The sequence below is a fragment of the Hippopotamus amphibius genome, chromosome 7, assembly GCF_030028045.1.
Source record: "Hippopotamus amphibius kiboko isolate mHipAmp2 chromosome 7, mHipAmp2.hap2, whole genome shotgun sequence".
Classification (NCBI taxonomy): Eukaryota; Metazoa; Chordata; class Mammalia; order Artiodactyla; family Hippopotamidae; genus Hippopotamus; species Hippopotamus amphibius.
Window position 1 is genome coordinate 29,134,840 of NC_080192.1, and position 7,384 is coordinate 29,142,223.

Here is a 7,384-nt window from a genome sequence, read left to right on the forward strand (position 1 = left end):
AAATAAGACTTAAGTGTGGGCTTGGAGTCTTCAGTGTTGTTGGCCTCTGATATCTGACCCTCATCTAGAAAAGGAGTGTTTTCCATTTGGGCCAACAGGGTTATGGAATAACGTTGGGGGTAAAAAACATCTCAAAGAGATTTGCATTTGTATGGCCTTGACTTCTGGGCATTTATTCTCCAGATGCCTTGGGTGGAGAAGAAGAATGGAATGCAGGACAGGATAGAAACATGGTGAGTCCTTGGTCTTGGCCATCACTCAATATCTGTTTCCCCTTGGATACGGGAAATTGAAAAGTTAAGAGAAAAGATTAATGCTAGGAAAATACAATAAACAGAAACAACTTGATGAAGACCAGATTCCTGATTCCACGTGTAATCCATCAGGTTTTCTCACATTATTTTTTAAGAAGTGCTAGGATATTCCATACAAAGAAATAAGTTCACTTTTAGTATAAAATAAATATGCACAAATTCTAAAAGATGACACAAAACTTTTTTTCCTTTGTTTTGGGAGATCCTCTGTAATGCTTTTCTCCTTTCTGACAGGAACCACAATAGGATCAGTAAATTGTGACATTTAATTCAGTTTTACTGATTGTAGGAGAAAAATGGAACACCTGCAAAAACTCTCTTAAAGTTCTTTTTCAGAGATTAACTGGCCTTGCTTTTTATGTTTTTGACTAGAGAGTAAAGAAAACTTTGTGGACTAGTGTCTTGATGATTAGGTAAGAGAAATATGAGAAATACATTTAGATGTTACCAAGGGCCCATAGTTTCTTACTCGTTCTTTCTGATCTAAAGGGCATTTCTTTTGATTAGTTTACTCCTGAACTGAAATCTTTGATTTCTTAGCACCACCTCTCCATTCTCTAGCCCAGCTCTCTCCCTAGTCTCTGAGGAATGGATCCTTGTAGAACCTTCCTAGAAGGGACAAAACATCACTTAAAGAAATCTGATAAGAAATAAAAATATACGAAATCACCACTTAGGTTGTAAAATGTGATGCAGGTCTTGTTCTCAGATATTGTGAAGATTGCACATTTTTAATAAAAATCAACATTATTGACAGGGATGAACTTTGAGCATAACCTCATGGAAAAAACCTACCATGGCTAAGAAATCTGCATCCTTATCATCACCAATTCTAAAGTGTTAAAGGAGAAAGAGAAGCTCTGAGGTGCTCAATGAGAACTGTTTTCATGCTCTCTTGCTCCATCCAACCTATATTTCATGCCTTAGTGAACATCCCTGGCTAAATACTGCTTGATTGACTGTAGTATCTGCTGAGGTGATATCAGCAAAAATTCTAACACTCCTTTAGAGACCTAGTCTGACCACTCAGTATTCTTAATACATCTTACTTTCCCATGCACATGTCCAAACACTTTAGAGGGGATTTAGATGCCACTTTTTCTGTAAAGTCTCATTGCCTCCCATCATGAAATCAAATCACAGTCTCTTTCCCTGAAATTCCTTCCTGTCTGTCCCTCTCCCCCACACCTCTATTCCTTCCTTCCTTTCTTTCTTTTCTTTTCCTTCTTCTTTCCTTCATCTGAACCCTATGACATTTCTCACTGTCCATGCCACATACCCCTTTTATCTTGCATTAAACTTATTTACATACCTCTTCTCCACCTATTTGGAAGATGAGTTCTATGGAAGAGGTATTTATCCCCATTTATTCAAATAATTACTGAGAGTAACACTTTCACCAAAAAGTGTTCTCGGCTTGGGGGATAGACATAAGGTGGCTTCCCACCTGTAACTGATGTCAGCTAACTGCGCCAAAGCATCTGTTGTGCTGGACCAGTGGGAAAAGAGGCAAGTTTCCTTTCTCTACACTGAGGGAATAAGCTCATGATAACAAAGAAGCCAGCAGAATGAATTAACGTTAAAGACTAATTAATATCTTTTGTAAAGATGTTTATAAGTTTCCGAAGAGATAGATTCAATGCCTAGAAATAGGGATCCTGTTAGTGCTGGAGCTGACAGTTTGTCTACAGTGCACCCCTCCCTGCCTGAGGGGCTTTTAAAATGGGCTGTTATGATAGATTCCATCTGGAGAAAATGGAAAGAAAACCATGCAGGTTTTTCATTACAGTCCCCACATTGGCATAGCAGCCAATTGGCAGAGTGTGCATTCAAGGTTTCTCTATTTTTCTCTCCCTTTTCATAAGCTATGGAAAGTTCTAAATTTTAAAGGACAACAAGGCTATATTTCAGAGGTGACAGAGTGAAATTCTATGCTGTTCTCTCTACTTCAAGCTTAAGTAACTCTTTAACAACTGATTATAATAAAGCCTAAGAATATTCCCCAGCTTTGAATACATCTGCTGTAGGCCCTGGTCTTCTAGGAAGCACAAGGGAAAAGAAAATGATCGAGATCTGGAATCACAATTTAATAAAAAAATAGAGAGCAAAAATTTTCAGAGTGTTTTGTTTGAACAATCTGAATCAGTATCACGATGAAGTCATGATGAAAGTACAGATTCCTGGGCTCTATCTCAAATTTACTAAGTCAGAGTCTCTGAAATTAAAGCTTTGGAATGTGAAAATTGGACAAGTTCCCTGGATGATTCTAAATTTTAAGAATCTCTTTGTAAGGGTATGGAAAGAATATCGAAAGTTTCTAGAAGGAATCTTCATTTAAAAATATGCTTCTTTTAATCTTTTTTGGATAATTTATAGAAGCCGTTATTTTTAAAATCTGAATTTAGATCATTGTTCTTCTAAGAATTTAGAGAAGGGTAAGGTGTGTATTTAAAATTACTTTGAGGTACTTTCCCTAATATTCATACAGAGAATAAGTTAAAAGCAATGCAGTTAGCTATTAAAGGACTTAAAAAGCCAAAAAAAAAAAAAAAAAGTCACATATTCTTGCACAAAGTTTATAGATTTGAGCTAAAATCCTAGAAATGATTGTAGGGAGTGAGTTGTCAACTTATGAAGCCAACAGCTTGGAGGCTTTTTGAGCAGTTGAAAATGAATTTAACAGTGAAAATGTTTATTGTCCTTTGGCTGAAAATATTATTTGAAATGAATTTGTTTGGCTTGGACAAAATTCATGAAATGTATAGTGGATTGTGTGGCCAATTCTTTTTAGATTTATAATATTTCAAATAAAATCTGTAATACTCTACCTGAGGGGAAAAATGCTTAGTGGCAAGTTCTCCTAGCCAAGTCACTTTAGATTCCAATAACTTTGCTTTACTTTACAAGAATTCTTTTCTATAAAATGTGTATGCTTGTTGAGTTTTCCCCTTGAATTTTTTTCTCTATAACAATTATCTTTAGCTAAATTCCAAGCAGATGTAAGAATAACTTTGATTATAATGGAAAATATACAAAGGTGAGAATAATAACTATCGTATCATTTTGGGTACACATCTCTTTTTTAAAAAAGACATTTTTATTGAGGTATGGTTGATTTACAATGTTGTGTAATTTTTACTTTTTTTAAAAATTTATTTTATTGGATACAGATCTCTTTATAAACAAAATGCTTAAGCTCACTACCAACTTTAAGGTAAATGAGGTAAATGTAAAGAAACTCTTCTGTAGTTTGAGGAAGCAAGGAAAAGGATATTTTGAAAATCCAATGTCTATCAGTCCTCTTGCTGAGGTGTTAAGTTTGATTTAAGTGTGCAAAGACAATTCCAAAGGGCTTCAGACAGTCATTTGACCCTATGCTCACTCACGTGGCTCAGTCAGCCATGTTTTCCCAGGCAGAATTAGAGAGTGTAAATTTTTATAAAATTTTAATTTCATATTGGTCTTTCCTTACTGGTTTAGTAAGGTAAATCCATCTTTATTAACAGCAATCTCACACACACAGTGTCTCTCATATGCACAGAGAGACTGAAATATTAAGAATTCTAGAAATAAGGTCTTCAGATCAATAGAGATGGTTAAAATGATATGGTAGATATCATTCTCTAGAATTTTCATAGTATAAAAGCCAAATATGAGGAAACACAGCTATTTGAATTGGATTTGAGGAAAAGTTTTGATTGTGTGACATTTCCATTATAAAAGGTAAGAACTGTCTCAGAGAGGATTTATTCCAAGCTCCTCTAATACCCTAGCACACATTTTGTACTTATTGCATATAATTATTTCATAATAGCCTTAAACACAAATTATGGCACAGACACTTTGAGTGGCTTTATTGAGACAAATTAGTCTTTGGGAGACTGAATAACTGGCAAATGGATGAGGAAGTAGTTTGACATCTCAGTTCTTGTGAACTGTGGGGTAGACTATCTCTTCTATATTGTTTGTATCTTTTATAGCATTTAGCAAGGTAAATGATTGTAAACTTGAGTTGATATGATCTAAATCTGAAATATTGTGACATTTCTTGGCTTAAAAACATGATCCAGTAGCCACATAATCAAAAACTTTCCCCAATATTACTTTCTATTCATATCTTTCACATTGTTTTTCTTTACACACAAAAAACAGCTTGTGTTAAGGCCATCAGTTACTGCCATCAAATTCTAGACTAATTACAAGCAAAGTAAGTGACCAAAGACAATGACCATTTCAAAATCTTTATCCTCCTTGAACTTCCTGAAGCATTGAACACTGACAGGTAATTCATAATAAAATTTAAATAAATGAAAATTCTGTCTTTTTATTCTTGACCCTGAATCACACAGATTCTTCTTCCTGCTTTCTCTTTTGTTCATTTAAATACTACTTTGTATTTTCACCAGGAAAAGAAATGAAATTACACTATATACAAAATTGTAAAAAACAGTATGGTCCTGAGAGGTACAAAATTAGTGATGAGATTTTTTAATGCAAAAATGGTTGATAATGTTTCCTTCAGACTACTAGCAAGTATCTTAAAAACCATTGGATGAAGAACAAAAGGCATTTGTTTGAGGCATTCGCAACACAATTGCAATCGCTTTACTTCTGCTTCCCTAATTTAGCAGATAGAGAGTGAAGAAAGGTTGGCTGTATTACCACCACAGCAGTTTATTTCTTCAGACTCAATAAATGAAATTCACAGTGGTTTCTGGAATCTCTATTACTATACACTGGCACCAAACATATAATAACAAACATTTTATTTGGTTTGGTCAGTAAAAGTAGGTTTGTGTTACACTTCTTCAGTACTCTAGCTATGGTAGTCAAACAATAGCACCAAACATTTTTTTCCCTTAGAGTTTCTTAGATAATTTCTTTTTTGATGCCTCAATTAGGAATGGCATCCTTTCAGAAGAAAAAGAGTCATCCAAAATTACGAATATGGAAAATACGGATGTGGTTTCTAGCCAGGAGCATGAATGATTATTCCCCAAGAACACGAAAAGAGCATTGTTATACAACATCCTAGCTGTTTCTTTCCTTTCTTTTTTTTTTTTTTTAATAAATTTATTTATTTATTTATTGGCTGCACTGGGTCTTCATTGCTGTGCACGGGGTTTCTCTAGTTGTGGCAAGCAGGGGCTACTCTTCCTTGTGGTGCGTGGGCTTCTCATTGTGGTGGCTTTTCTTGTTGTAGAGCATGGGCTCTAGGTGCATGGGCTTCAGTAGTTGTGGCATGTGGGTTCAATAGTTGTGGCGATGGGCTTAGTTGCTCTGTGGCAAGTGGGATCTTCCAGGACTCTGGTTGAACCCATGTCCCTTGCACTTGGCAGGCAAATTCTTAACCACTGTGCCACCAGGGAAGTCCCATCCTAGCTGTTTCTAAAAGAAGATCTGCTAAGAAAAAAAGTCAGGCTTTCAATTACAGGCTGTAGATATGATGTACACATTGTAAGGTTGAATCATAGAAAGAAATTGCTGGTTTAAAAAGTAAGAAACAGTGAGATAGAACCAATAACATTTATATAAATTAAAATTTGTATTCATATAAAGACATATTTTAAAGGAACAAATACAAACAAAAAGGTGTACATTAATTAGCTTAAAATATGATTCATAAGGGGTGGTGCAAGAAAAGCAAATGGTGAAAAGTGCAAATATTAACAAAACACAAGAGAGGACTTTGTGCACAATCAACAAGGTCAGTCATACTTGAATTCTGGCTAAATAAACAAATAGAAGGCCAGTTTCCTGATTCATTAAGATGTGCTTGAGACACATTTTTTTAAAACTGTTATTTATTTATTTATTTTGTCTGTGCTGGGTCTTAGTTATGGTATGCAGACTTCTTAGTTGCACGTGGGATGTAGTTCCCCCGCCAAGGATCAAATAGGTGCGTGGAGTCTTACCCACTGGACCACCAGGGAAGTCCCCCAAGGAACATGTCTTGAACCAGCTTTTCCCTACAACTCCAGTTAGACTTTTCCCTTTTGCAATCTGATGCTCTTATTCCTTATAATAACAGTGATATTAAAAGCGAATCTTTGATGATGGCCAGGGTTCTAGGTGTTTTATAGATTGATTTATACCAAATTTTCAAAACAACCAATGAGGTAAATGTCATCATTGCCTCTATTTTACTAATGGAAAGGGCTGAGTGAATGACCCAAAGTCACAGCTAGTTAGGTGTCTGATTCTGGAGGCTTGCCTAACCATTTTACTCCAGTTCTCACTGAAATCTTGTTTATAGTTGAAGTTGGTGTCAAGCATTTAATTACATATTATCTTTAGCTGGCCTTTAAAAAAATTTTTACCCTCCAGTGAGGAGACTATTACAGCAATGTTTTTATTTAAAACTATTTTGCTTTAATATATTTTCAAATTTGAGAAAAATACAAAAATGTATTCATAGGTGATTTTTGATGTAAAACTTTTATTAAATGCCTAGAGTATTTAGTAAAAATAAGAAAAAAGGGCAAAACCTATACATAGGGAAGAAATTAATTGGAATATTCAAGCCTAGAGAGTAGTTATAATCAGTAGAACTGAAAATTCCTGAGATAAATGGTAAATATGCTAATTATTAACAACAAATATTTTATAATCAAATCTCACAATGGAGAGGAGAGTTAAGAATTAAAATGCTTAAAATTCAAGGGGACAGGTAGCTTAAAATTATTTTGTTAGGGAGTTAAAATTGGACTAAAAGGGCTGTGAGAACTATTGACCAAATTTAATCTCTCTTCCTTATCACATAAGCATCCATTGAGCACCTATGATATACCAGCACAATGCTGTTAGTCAATGAGGGAAAAAAGGCAGAAAAAGAATCGCCTGTCCTTCTCCCCATCACCTCTCCACTCCTTCTGCCTGCTGCCTCCAACCTGTGTCTCCAGGAAAATCAAGTGTCTCTGAGGTCCACTGTCCAGGGCCATGGAGAAAGCATATGAAAGTGATCCTTCTCAGAATTACAACTGGAGGCTGCTTGACATTTGCCACCCTCACAGTACACGGGAGATGGCTGGGTTAAGCTGTAATAAGAGCGCTCCACGCCACCAGGCAGT